Source organism: Podarcis filfolensis (assembly GCF_964270895.1).
Source record: "Podarcis filfolensis genome assembly, chromosome: 1".
Classification (NCBI taxonomy): Eukaryota; Metazoa; Chordata; class Lepidosauria; order Squamata; family Lacertidae; genus Podarcis; species Podarcis filfolensis.
Genome location: NC_139604.1, coordinates 21531619 through 21543724, shown reverse-complemented (window position 1 = coordinate 21543724; position 12106 = coordinate 21531619). Strand labels below are relative to the sequence as shown.

The window sequence follows — 12106 nt, the reverse complement described above, 5'->3', positions numbered from 1 at the left end:
ACCGACTTGAAAGGGCACTCTTTTTCTCAATCCGGATCAAACCTGGTTCGAAGAGGGGAAAAACCAAATGCAGCATTTCATAAGAAATGACAGGATAGGTATGGATTATGGGAGTGTTAACTACCCTTTTTTCATGCTTGGTGTACTAGATCACTGATTAATTATTTCCTTATAAGCTGCACATATTACAGTGGTACCTCAGGTTACATACGCTTCAGGTTACAGACTCCGCTAACCCAGAAATAGTGCTTCAGGTTAAGAACTTTGCTTCAGGATGAGAACAGAAATCGGGCTCTGGCGGTGCGGCGGCAGCAGGAGGCCCCATTAGCTAAAGTGGTGCTTCAAGTTAAGAACAGTTTCAGGTTAAGTACGGACCTCCGGAACGAATTAAGTACTTAACCTGAGGTACCGCTGTATGTAAAAACCAGAATCATAAACTGACAGTTAATCTATGTGGTAAAAAATAATGAGGGCATGCAAAAAAGCTGAACCGTAAAGTATTTGGGGTACCTCCTCTTCCTATCATTTTTAAAACATGATTTCTGAAAGTAAGATTTATAAAGTTTTTGGTGCCCTTGTTTTCCCCCCTCAAAGCATATGTGAATCAGTTATGAGTAACTTAGCAACTGGAAGGTTGTCTTTGACTCTCACTAGACCTTCTCTGTCAGTTTGTTACATAATAGCTTTTGTAGATGTTAATATTTTCCTTCCACGGTGCATCAAGGTCTCGTTTTCTTACAACTCACCCTGTGCAGTTAGATGTGTTGTAAATCAGTTGATTTTCAGTGGCCTTGATCATACCTTAATCCTGCATACATCTGAGCCATTAAAATATTTTTTTCTAATTTTGTTTGGAGTTTGCATGGAACATTTACTAAAGCCTCTGGACCTGTCAATGCAGTCTTTTTATTGTGTGTTAACTCGTTAGGTTTGTCTGTTTTATAGCACATGTTATAGACAGCTACAGTGGCCAGTGAATATATATATTCAAAGAAAGATGTTGGGTGATATTTTGGTGTTGCTGGGGGGTTATCTGTATAATACTGGTGTTAGTGTTCTATTTGCCTTATATAACTTAATGCTTTATTGTGTTTGTTATATCGGAGCCTATTCTGAGATTATTTTTAATGAAGAGTGGGCTGGAACTCTGCTAAATAAATAATATGTGATGTTCACACAGTCTCTTAACACGTGTGACTAGGAAGGAATTCTACAGTGCTTTCCCTTTTGTGGTCTTTCAGGGTTCCTAACTTTTCCCTGTCTTGTTTCCTCTATTTCCATGGTTGGAAACTAGATGAAGGAGACCATCAACTTGACCCAGAGTGGAATGGAGAATAGTATGCGCTAAAGTGTATCTCTGGGGAGGGCATGAATGCAACAGCCGCTCATAAATTTTGGGTGCTAGTAGTGGCCTTTTAGGTTAGCAGTTTGAAGTCTAAAATGCCATGGCAACCAAGAAAAGCACTCCTTGTGGGTGATTCATCTCGTAAGATAAGAAAGCTGTGTCAAACCTGGATGCAAGCATTTATACCTTTTCATAACCTCAGGATATATTATGCTGCTGCGTGTGGCGCTTCCCCAGCCTGACTGTTCGAAAGATTCAGTTCCTGGTGGGAATAAAGCACACATGCTCCAAAACTCCCTGAAGTTTGCATCAACTACTGCGGATTTCAGGCCTAACAGGGTGGTATATGGTTTATATTCCTGTTCTTTCTTTCATGGCTGTGTGTTGCAGAGGTGTTTTTGCATTTTTAGTTCATACATGAATAGTGTGCTTTTACATTTCCCCCCAAAAAACATTAAATTGGAGCATTGTTGTCTGTATGCCAGAAGCGACGTTTATTGTTGTGCATTGCGAAGAGGCAAGGCAAACAAGTAAAGTCTATAAAGCCTATGGTGGCTTGGGCCATGTGCACACCAGTCGCTGCCTCATCCTCTTATATGTCATTGCAAGTCCGTCAATACTGTATCTGTGCTTAGTCTGTACATGAAGTGTTCACACTATTCCCAGTGGCTGACCAACAGTTATGGATTTTCTTCAGAAGCCAAAGCTTACACATATATACTTGAAATGCCATATGCTATTTCTTTTGAGAGCTGGCATTTAGTTACTGGTATGGCATTGCTTTGATATATGGTTGGCTTGATAGATTGTTGTTTTATATTTAAGCCAAGTGGATTCTTGGCATCGTCATTGAGCTAGATCAGAAGGGTACAGTGGTCAGCTGAAACCAGTCAAGGCAGAAAATTTGCCTTTTGCTTTTCCCCCTTGCAGTTAGAAGCAAAATAATAAGCTCAAGGTTGTATTTCAGGAAGCAGCCGTTACTGGCATGGGTGGACAACTGTGGTAGGATTCTGCTGCAGTCTGTTGTGTTGATGGCATTTGCTCTGTGGCTCATTAGTCTCAATCCAGTGTTTAATAGACTGGATTATTGGCTTCGAAGTGAATGCCCATGGAACTGAGGAGTGTGGATTTTTGTCAAAGAGAATAGAAATTGGGAGATGCGTTGAAATTAATGCAAACTGTTTATTAATATTAGTTTAAGAGCACTGTTCTTAGTTCTCTGCATCCAGAAGCAGCAAAGTTTATCAAAGAGGCATAGGGTGGGGACTCTGGCCAGAACAGATTATTGCTTTTTTATCCAGATCGCAGGTGAGGGGATATAAGGGTAATAGAATACATTGCAGTGTGAATTAGAAATTCCTCACAGCTGAAAGGAACAGGAAATTCCTAATTAATTCCAGAAGGTGTTAAAAGCTACCTTTAAAGTCAGCTAAACAAACAGTAGGACCTGCTTAACGGCAAGACCTATAACAGATGATGACAATAATAAGACATCGTCCCCCGTGTCAGTTTGGTAGTGAGAACCTTGTTTAATTAGGACAAAGATAATAAGGAAAGCAAGGAGGAATTGTACCGGCGGTAGGCGTTGGAAGTGTAGGAACACACTCTGTTCCTTTGAGATGATAGCTGCTGCTGCTGCTGTTGCTACATGATGTTTAGCTGGTTGCCATAGTTTCCTTTCCTGCAAACCCTATTGTTGCATTATCAGAAATACGGGGGGGGGGGCAGTTAGAAATAAGGCGCCTGCAACATGAAATGGCATAACTAATTTGACTCGGAACTTAACTTGAAAACTTCGGAGCAATTTTAAACACATTTGGATAGACGGGGTGTAACGAAGGTCAAATTTGCCTGGAGAGAGATTAGGAGAGAGCTTTCATTGGGATTCATTTCCATTCCAGGAGCTTCCTGTCAGCTGAGAACCCCGTGTGACATGGGGTAGTTGCAAACGGTGGAGTCACTGGTGAAATAGGAGCTGTCAGCTGAACAGTGGGAGAAACAATAGGCTAGAAACAATATGGACTATGTGCCATCAGATCCAACTCCTAGGGTCCAAGGTCCCTTTGGCCATCCCAATAAAACATTTAAGGGGCTTTGCCCACACCCCAAAGTTAATGGGGACTGCCATTCAAATGGTATGCATGTGATTGGTTACGCAAGGTGGGGCTTACATTCCCCCCCCCCCCCCAGTATTTTATTCAAGTTGGTAAGAGCTATGGCAAGCATGGTGCAAGAGTCAGAAATGCTACTAAGACTTGAGGTTGAAATCTGAGCCCAGGAGGTGAACACCCTGAAAGACAAAGAACTACAGACTAGCTAAGTAGCAAGTGAAGGAAAAGACGACTGGAAAAGAAAAAAGAGGCATAGGGTTGAAGGAAGGAGGATAAGGATGTGGAGGAAAAGCTGGTTCCGAGAACAGGAGTTCCTGCACACCAGGCAGAGGGCTGAGTTTGCCTATGCCTGCTGCATGCTATGGTGGTTGTGGAGGACAAATGGTGATGATGTGTGGGTCCTGTGGATTGGATACCAAAGGAAGAAGAGATCATAAGCTGCTAGGGATCTATCTATCTATCTATATTTTCTAATGCAGCTACCACATAGCCTAGCTGTAACAGCTTTTGGATTTGTACGTCAGGTGATTACTGATAATCCTTTTAGGCCTTAGCGCTGCAATAGTATCCATGGAAAATTCCTTGCTTACGTGAGCTATGAAAACAGAAGAGTCAGGCTTGCTCACATTATCAGGTTCAAACTTATTCTACAGCAAACACCCTATTAGAATGGGATGGTGTGGAATTCAGTGTTTGGAGCACGTGCAACATACGCATACCTATGTAAACTGCCTTGATGGATCAGACTAAGAAGGTCTGTCTAATCCTGCCCCAAGGAGATTACACTCTTTAATTTGACACAGGGAGGGAAACAGAGGAAGTCCAGGGTGTATCCTGAGTCCTGCTGCGAGACATAAGCCAGGGTCTGTGAGTTTAGACTTTGGGATTCCCGGACCTTTCCCATGTGTAACCTCTTCCTCTCTTTTTGCAATAGGGTAATTAAGGTGATTCTATTAGAATTCCCAAGTGAATGTCAAGCAGGGAGGGAGGGGGGAAAGAGATGGAGTGGAATTCTGGTGGAGACGGAAGGTTGGAGGAGGCTTAGAAAGGGAGAGTGAATGTTGGGGCGGGGGGAGGCTGTTGAGAGTCGGTTGAGAGTGGTGGGTTCTAGAAGGGGGGCACCTGGTGGGGGACATGAAGCTGGGCTGGGCAGCTCTTCAGGATCAGTAGTCCAGTAGCAGGATCAAGTGTGCCCATCAGTGACCATGAGAAGGAACTCTGAAGGTAGGAGCAGCTCCAAGGCCCAGAGGAGATGAGTGGCATAGAATTTTTATTATTATTGTTGTTATTGTTATTGTCACCCATCACTGGTGCATGTGGCTTGGCTACCTGGCTTGACTTGTCCACAGATTTTGAAAGCTTGGCAGGTCCTCAGCTGTAGTCCCCAGATTATATTTTCTGTTGTGAATATCTGGCTGCTTACAAGGTTGAACCATATGGTCTTTCCATGCCTCTGTTCTCTTTACTCTAAGGCTGCATTCACATCACACCTTGAAATCACGGGGTCATTCCATTAAAATGGCAACATACACACTCATCAATCCTAAACACGTTCTAGATCTTTTTAAAGAGAATTTCCCAAAGTTTCAGGATCTTACCCCTGTGTTGAATGGGTTTTAACAGGAAGGAGAGTATACATTAATTGAAATTTATCCCTCCAGATAACCCACAAATGTGAGCTGAACAGAGTTTTAAAATCCCCTCCATGGCAGCAAAACCAAAAGCTTAGGAGTTAGGCTGCGAAACCTTGTTTGGAGCAAGTCCGCTTCAGAAAGACCACTTCAGAAAGAATCCGGCAGCAAGCTGAGAAGTTTAAAAATAAGCCTTATTTTATTATCATGTATTCATTCACAGCAACAGTAGCAGTAAAAACTATGCAGGCAAAATACTGTTTTGGATTTGCAGGGGACACCCCTAAACCTGGAGATTAATAAATGGTAGGATTTTGAGGATTTGAAGTATTGAAGGGAAGATTGGAGGTCAGTGGGAAAGTGCAGGCTCCAATTTCTTTCCAAGCCAGTGTCTCACCTGGGATAGAGACAGGAACATGCCAAAAGGGGTTAATGGCCCATCAGAGAGCCAGGGAGAGATGCCTTGGGCTCCAGGGCTGCCCTGCTGTGGAGGACAAGCCCCTCTTGACAGGACCCTGCTGTCAGATGCGGATTCCCTCCATGCAGATGGAAAGTCGCAATAGGAGAATAAAGCATATTTCTTGGAGCTACGACCATTTCCGCCGTGTCTCTGTTCTCCCAAGAATCATGGACCCTGGGTGAGTGCCTGGACCCCCCCGGCGTTGGTTATGTAAATGTCAGTTTTGTTACACCCAACTTTTGTAACAAAACTGACATTAACATAACCAATGCCAGGCACATGTGGAAGAGGCATGTCTGCATCCAACACGGGTCCAAGGGAGAGAGAGGGGAACACGAAGTGCAATATGTTCCTTTCTCTCCAGGAGAGCAGGGGAAAGGTCCTCACACAGAGCCCTCTCTGTCAACTGCATTTCTAAGGTCCAAGCCCCTGCCTGTCATCACTGCAGCTCTGCAGACATAGCCCCTTTTCATGCTGCAGGAGCCCCAAATGGATGGTGTGTATTGTACCCAGCTTTGGTTTTAAGGGAAAGGCCTCTAGTGGGCTTCAGCTTGCACAGGGCAGGAGCATAGCAAGATTTATTTTGTGTTATTTCTTTGCACCATCACTGCGTGTGACCCTTGAGAAAGAGGTTCCTGCCCCCAAGGGGGCTTACAATCTTTAATTTGACACAGGGAGGGAACTGAGGAAGGTTGAGGTCCAGGGTGTATCCTGAGTCCTGCTGCGAGACATAAGCCAGGGTCTGTGAGTTTAGACTTTGGGATTCCCGGACATTTCCTATCTGTATCGTCTTCCTCTGCTTTTATTTTCCTTTCTGTCTCCTAGCTCCTAAGACAGGTAGGCCACAGAGGCTCCTGTGGCTCTGCGAAATTGTCGGAAAATGCCCTGGGGGTGCCTGCAAGCCCACAAATCTCTGAGCGTCTTCCAGTATGCACAGCACTGGAAAAGGCATTTCCCTTCTTCTCCAGAGCACTCGAGTACATATACCAGCTGGTATATGCACATTTAATCTTCTGGCAAAACACAGCAAAAGAGCGAGACATCGAAGATCTAATCTATTTATTTACACACTATGTGCAGACAAAGGCACAATGGCGTCCTTTCTCTCCAGCTCCGAGAGAACAAACAGAACAAGTAAAAGTGAAAGTACGGTACATTACAGCAGAAGAAATAAGACTGTCTTCCGTTTCTCACGCTCGTCTCAGGCAGGTATGTGATTTACAACAATGTCATCTGCAGCATCCGAGGCATGAAATCCTAACAGAAATGAAGGAAGGGGAGGACGCCACGTGTAAAAATGGTATTTTGGAAGTTGTGGTATGTTAATTCCATGGGGAATCCATTCCCCTCATGTGCCAAGAGGTCGTGGGGCCAACCTGAGTGAAACAGGGCTGGGGTGGGGGGAGCGGGCCCATCTCGCCCCAGCCCCTCGTCCCCCTGCTTTCGAGCCAGGGGTCTGGCCGTCGTGTGCCCAGGCAGGAGCAGCGAGCATCAGCAGCCAGTGGTGACGTGGGTATGGGCAGCAGGGCAGGGGTGCTTGTTCTGCTAATCTAGCCTTCTGTTTCCAACAGTCGCCAGTGAGATGCCTCTGCAAGTTCCCAAGCAGGGCATCAAAGACGTGCTGATTTTGTGTGTAGGGAGACAACAACATCCTTTGTCTCTTTCCCCCCATTGAGATGCAGGGTGCTCTTTCCAAGAAAACCCACAGGCAGGTTGTAGGCACCAGGAATGTTTTGTGTGTTTTTTTAATTGATGCTCAGTGAATTAAACAGGAAACTAAAAGGGAAAGGGACCCCTGACCATTAGGTCCAGTTGTGGCCGACTCTGGGGTTGCGGCGCTCATCTCGCTTTACTGGCCGAGGGAGCCGGCGTACAGCTTCCGGGTCATGTCGCCAGCATGACTAAGCCGCTTCTGGCGAACCAGAGCAGCGCACGGAAACGCCGTTTACCTTCCCGCCGGAGCGGTAACTATTTATCTACTTGCACTTTGATGTGCTTTCGAACTGCTAGGTTGGCAGGAGCAGGGACCGAGCAACGGGAGCTCACCCCGTCGCAGGGATTCGAACCGCCGACCTTCTGATTGGCAAGTCCTAGGCTCTGTGGTTTAACCCACAGCGCCACCCACGTCCCTAAACAAGAAACTAGAAAGCAATAAATTGAACAATCTGCATCTACGCTGGCAATGCATTCTGAAGTGATAAGAGGAATGTAAAAAAGAAAAAGTTGATAGTATAGGAACGAACAGTGAAGAGACTCAAAAAGAAATTTGAGAGTTTTAGGATGAAACTGTTAAAAAAATAAAGTAAAAGATGGATTAGATTAAAGGGATTAACTAAGAGTTCAGGTGACTGGACCAAATTCTTAAAAAGCTAGTGCCGCTTGGTTCCTTCCTTGAGAGAAGAGGGTGGTTCACATTGTCCAGAACCATGTGCATCTTTACTTCCAGTGGGCCATATTTTAAGCTACATCACAAGATATTTTAAAGAAAGAAGTTTTATGTGCAATTCAGCAGGAAGGAGCTTGCAAGATTATGATTTTAGCAGGTTCTTGTACTTCCCGCCAGTGTGTCTCATAACGGCACATCTCTGGCATAATCTACAGTAGGCCTTAAAAGCAAGATGAGCACCACACCCCATGGTCGCCATTTGACTGGATTTAACCGTCCAGGGGTCCTTTACCTTTTTTTACAGCAGGGAAACTGCTAAACTGGCCAAAGATGAAAGCTGGAACAGCCTAGATGGGAAACTGTGGCCCTCCAGATCTTGTTAGACTAAGGACTCGCATCACCCACTGCCTGATGTTGATGGGAGTTGAGTCCGACAACATCTGGAGGACCACAGTTTCCCATCTAGGCTGTTCCAGCATTCATTCATCTTTGGCCAATTTAGACTAGAGTACCAAAAACAACCCATGGCATCACATAGGGTGCAGCAGCCCTGGAACGAAAACAAAAAATGATAGTTGCCAATGCCCCTAGTATTGGGAATCCTGTGCTAGGTCATAAGTCTTCAGAAGCTCCTGTTCAATGCTCTGTGATGTGATCCTGAAAAACTTAGTTTTGCCCCTCTTTGTTTCCAATGTTCCTTAATAATTTCCTAGCATTGGGGGCCACTTGGTATATTAGAGAAACAAGGCTATATGCCCTAAAGGTAGTTCTGCTGGCTGGCTGCTTTTGTTTGGGCTTTTTTAAGTGCACACCTACAAATATAAGGTGCAAAAACGATGAACCTTTTCCCTGAACAGTGCTCTACCTGTTAGGCTGCATGTGAATGTGCACAAAGTCCAGGGTTGCTGCTGTGTAATTTGTGAAATGGCCTTGAGGAAGGGAATGTTCCTTCATCCTTTATTGTCAGTGCATTTTTTACTCTAGGCAGCTAGGAGCTGGTTCTCTAGCTTGCATTTATCATAATAACCTAGAGTTAATTAATTACCTGGACCATTCTTTCCTTCCCCAGACTGTTATCTCTCTTTCTTCCCGTATGGTTCTTGCTATGTTCCCGTTCTCCTTGCCGCCGCCACTGCCTCCTCCAACAATCTGTCCTCTATTATCAGTTCTGTATTCCCTTGGCCAGAAATCCCAGATTACCCTTAGCTGTTCTGTTAGCAACAGACTTCCACCTGCTCTTGTATCTTCGGCAATTGTTGGCAAGATACTCAGAGGCAGGGTGTAATGCATTTTAATAGTGAGGAAATAATTCCTGCTGAGATTCTTGTCCCGTGCAGAACGGGGAGCATTGCGAAGGGAAACTCTGTCAATGCACATTGTTAAATCTTGATAAGCGTTTACAGGAATGAGCTCACTGGATTTAATGTGTAGCAATGCATTCTGTACTGCCATCTGATAACAGGGAACTGGCTATTTTATTCTTCTTTTTCATGCTTTCCATACTCACATAAGGGTGATTATGCTGTTCTTGCCTGTAAACCACAACTGAACTTGTATCTATCTATGTAGCACTAAGGTGAAAATTTGAACATTCTACACTGGAACATTCTCCTCGCCTCCTCCCCCCATGCCCCCCATCAAATCTCCCAGTTCCCCCAATCCCCTGAAACAGATATCGTGATGACACAGGGTATGTCCAGGGGGAAGAGAGGGGGGAAGTCCCATTGCAGAGCAGAAGTTGTTCTGTTCACAAAATTATTTATTTGAATGCCCCCTATTTTCTCAATGTTGTGGTTTTCCATTGTTTCCCAGTGAAATTTGGGGTTTTTACAACCTTGCTGTAGATGTAAAAGGTAAAGGGACGCCTGACCATTAGGTCCAGTCGTGGCCGACTCTGGGGTTGCGGGACTCATCTCGCTTTAATGGCCGAGGGAGCTGGCATACAGCTTCCGGATCATGTGGCCAGCATGACTAAGCCGCTTCTGGCGAACCAGCGCACAGAAACGCCGTTTACCTTCCCGCCGGAGTGGTACCTATTTATCTACTTGCACTTTGGCGTGCTTTCGAACTGCTAGGTTGGCAGGAGCAGGGACCGAACAACAGGAGCTCACCCTGTCGCGGGGATTCAAACCGCTGACCTTCTGATCGGCAAGTCCTAGGCTCTGTGGTTTAACCCACAGCGCCACCTGCGTCCCTCGCTGTAGATGTAAATATGCTCAATTCAGCCAAAGTACAGTCATACCTCGTGTTGCGTTAGGTTCATGTTGTGTCTTTTCAGCTTGCGAACACGACAAACCCGGAATTATACTTCCGGGTTTCGCCCTTGCGCAGAAGCGCCACTCTAGTTGCAATCTTTTCAGGGTGTGAGCGGCACCCTGGAACGGATCGTGTCCGCAACTAGAGGTACCGCTGTACCAAGAATTGCATAACTAAGAAGCAGAGAACAAGCTGTTGCTGCCGCAAGCGTGTTGGCAAAAGCAGTTCCCTACAGCACATATTACATCAGGGAGCCAAGCTGAATAGGGAAGAGGCCCAGCATTTCACCCTTTGTGCCGTCGGGGCAACTCTCAGGTTTGTTGTTTACTCTGCTGTAGTGCCACTCAGAAAATGGGCAGAGATGAGATGCTTTCACCTCATCAGCCCAACCAGACCAGCTGAGCTGGGAAGGTAACGGGAGGGTTTGACCTTACATAACTGGCTTCAGGCTTGGTTCCAGGATCTGAGCAACTCCCTGCTAGAGTTTGCTATACGGACTCCTATGCTATGCCTCCCGTTGGACTGCCACCCTTTCGAGCATGGCCATCTGCCAGCCCTGACTGCACACCTGCCTCTGTCCCCTCTGGAATTTATGCAACACTCTGGAAATTTGGCCTCACCTGGCAGATGCACTTGGTCTCTTGCCTTTGCAGCAGACCACTTGGGACACCTGACCCAACATGGCCCTAATAATAGCACAGCCAGTGTGGCGCAGTGGTTAGAGTGCTGGACTAGGACCTGGGAAGCCAGGGTTCAAATCCCCCCTTGGCCATGAAGCTCATTGTGTGACCTGGGGCTAGTCACTGCCTCTCAGCCTAACCTACCTCACAGGGTGGTTGTGCTGATTAAAGGAGGAGGGGGAGAACCATGTTCCTTCTCGGGGGAGGAAAGGTGGGGTATAAATGCAATAAATAAAAGATGAAATAAATAACTGGTATAGCAGGGAAGTCGTTTTTACAGTAGCAGCTTAATTACATTTTTCTGCCCTAACTCTGCACACCTAATAAGGATTTTGAATGTGTGGATGACATCAGTGGAGAGAGAAATAAAGAAATTGCCTTTGGCAAGTTTTCCAATATGGTGTTCATATTTCTGTGAATAAATTTGAAACTTAATACTAGCATAAATGAGAACTAGGCCTGGTTTTTTGTTTGTTTTTTACCTAAATAACTGGACTTTGATTTTTGTGCCAGATATTTCCCTCACTCCATGGAAAGGCACTTTGATACTTCATTCGTGCTTTGAATGATTGCATAACTGAATAGAATACCAGTGGCTTGAAAGGGAATCAAAAAACAGAAATGCTAAAGAAAAAGAAAAAGTGTGTGCCGTTCTCTTTGGGAGAATAGTAGCTGTTGTTTTGCTGATTTATTGCCTTTTGCATGAGTCTCCCAGGCAAATTTGCAAACATCCTATTAAAAGCAGTTCCAGAAAGCTACTAGATATGTTTACAAATAACTCAGAATGAACACCTAAGTCAGAGACCTTTTCATTCAGCGGAAAAACTTGTTCAAACAAAAACATCTTCAGGTTTTCTCAGAAAGCACAGAGAGTGGACATCCACAAAATAGGAGCAACCACACTGAAAGTTGAAGAAACAAAACTGGATTTCCTGTTTACATCATACTTAACACTTCATAGGCATACGTGCATGTGGATAATTATCATTATTTGCATGCTCACTAAGTGGAATCTCCCTTGTTTACAGTGTTTTGCTCAGTATTGTTTTAAAGAAAAATATAGAACGGACAAGCAATATTAATTGGTACATTATTTTCCTTTCTCTGCAAATTCAAAAGTTTATGGGTATCACACTCTGAAATAATTTTATGAGCAAATACCACGAAGCAGTAATTAAAACCTCCTACTTCATATTTTGTTTATGTAACCCTGGTCAAGAGAATTAATGGGGTAAAT

At 44.8% G+C, this 12106-nt stretch overlaps 1 protein-coding gene across 4 annotated transcripts in view; it reads left to right on the top strand.

Moving 5' to 3' along the window:
• The window catches only part of CHN1 (chimerin 1), a 106818-nt gene that overhangs the window by 43285 nt on the left and 51427 nt on the right, over positions 1-12106 (top strand). Inside the window, exon 1 of one of the 4 annotated variants that reach the window (XM_083631033.1) lies at positions 4571-4680. The exons of the other annotated variants lie outside the window; for them this stretch is intronic. The gene's annotated coding sequence lies outside the window, so the exon portion shown is untranslated. Of the gene's footprint in view, positions 1-4570; positions 4681-12106 lie in introns of those variants that run through there. 4 annotated transcript variants of the gene reach the window in all.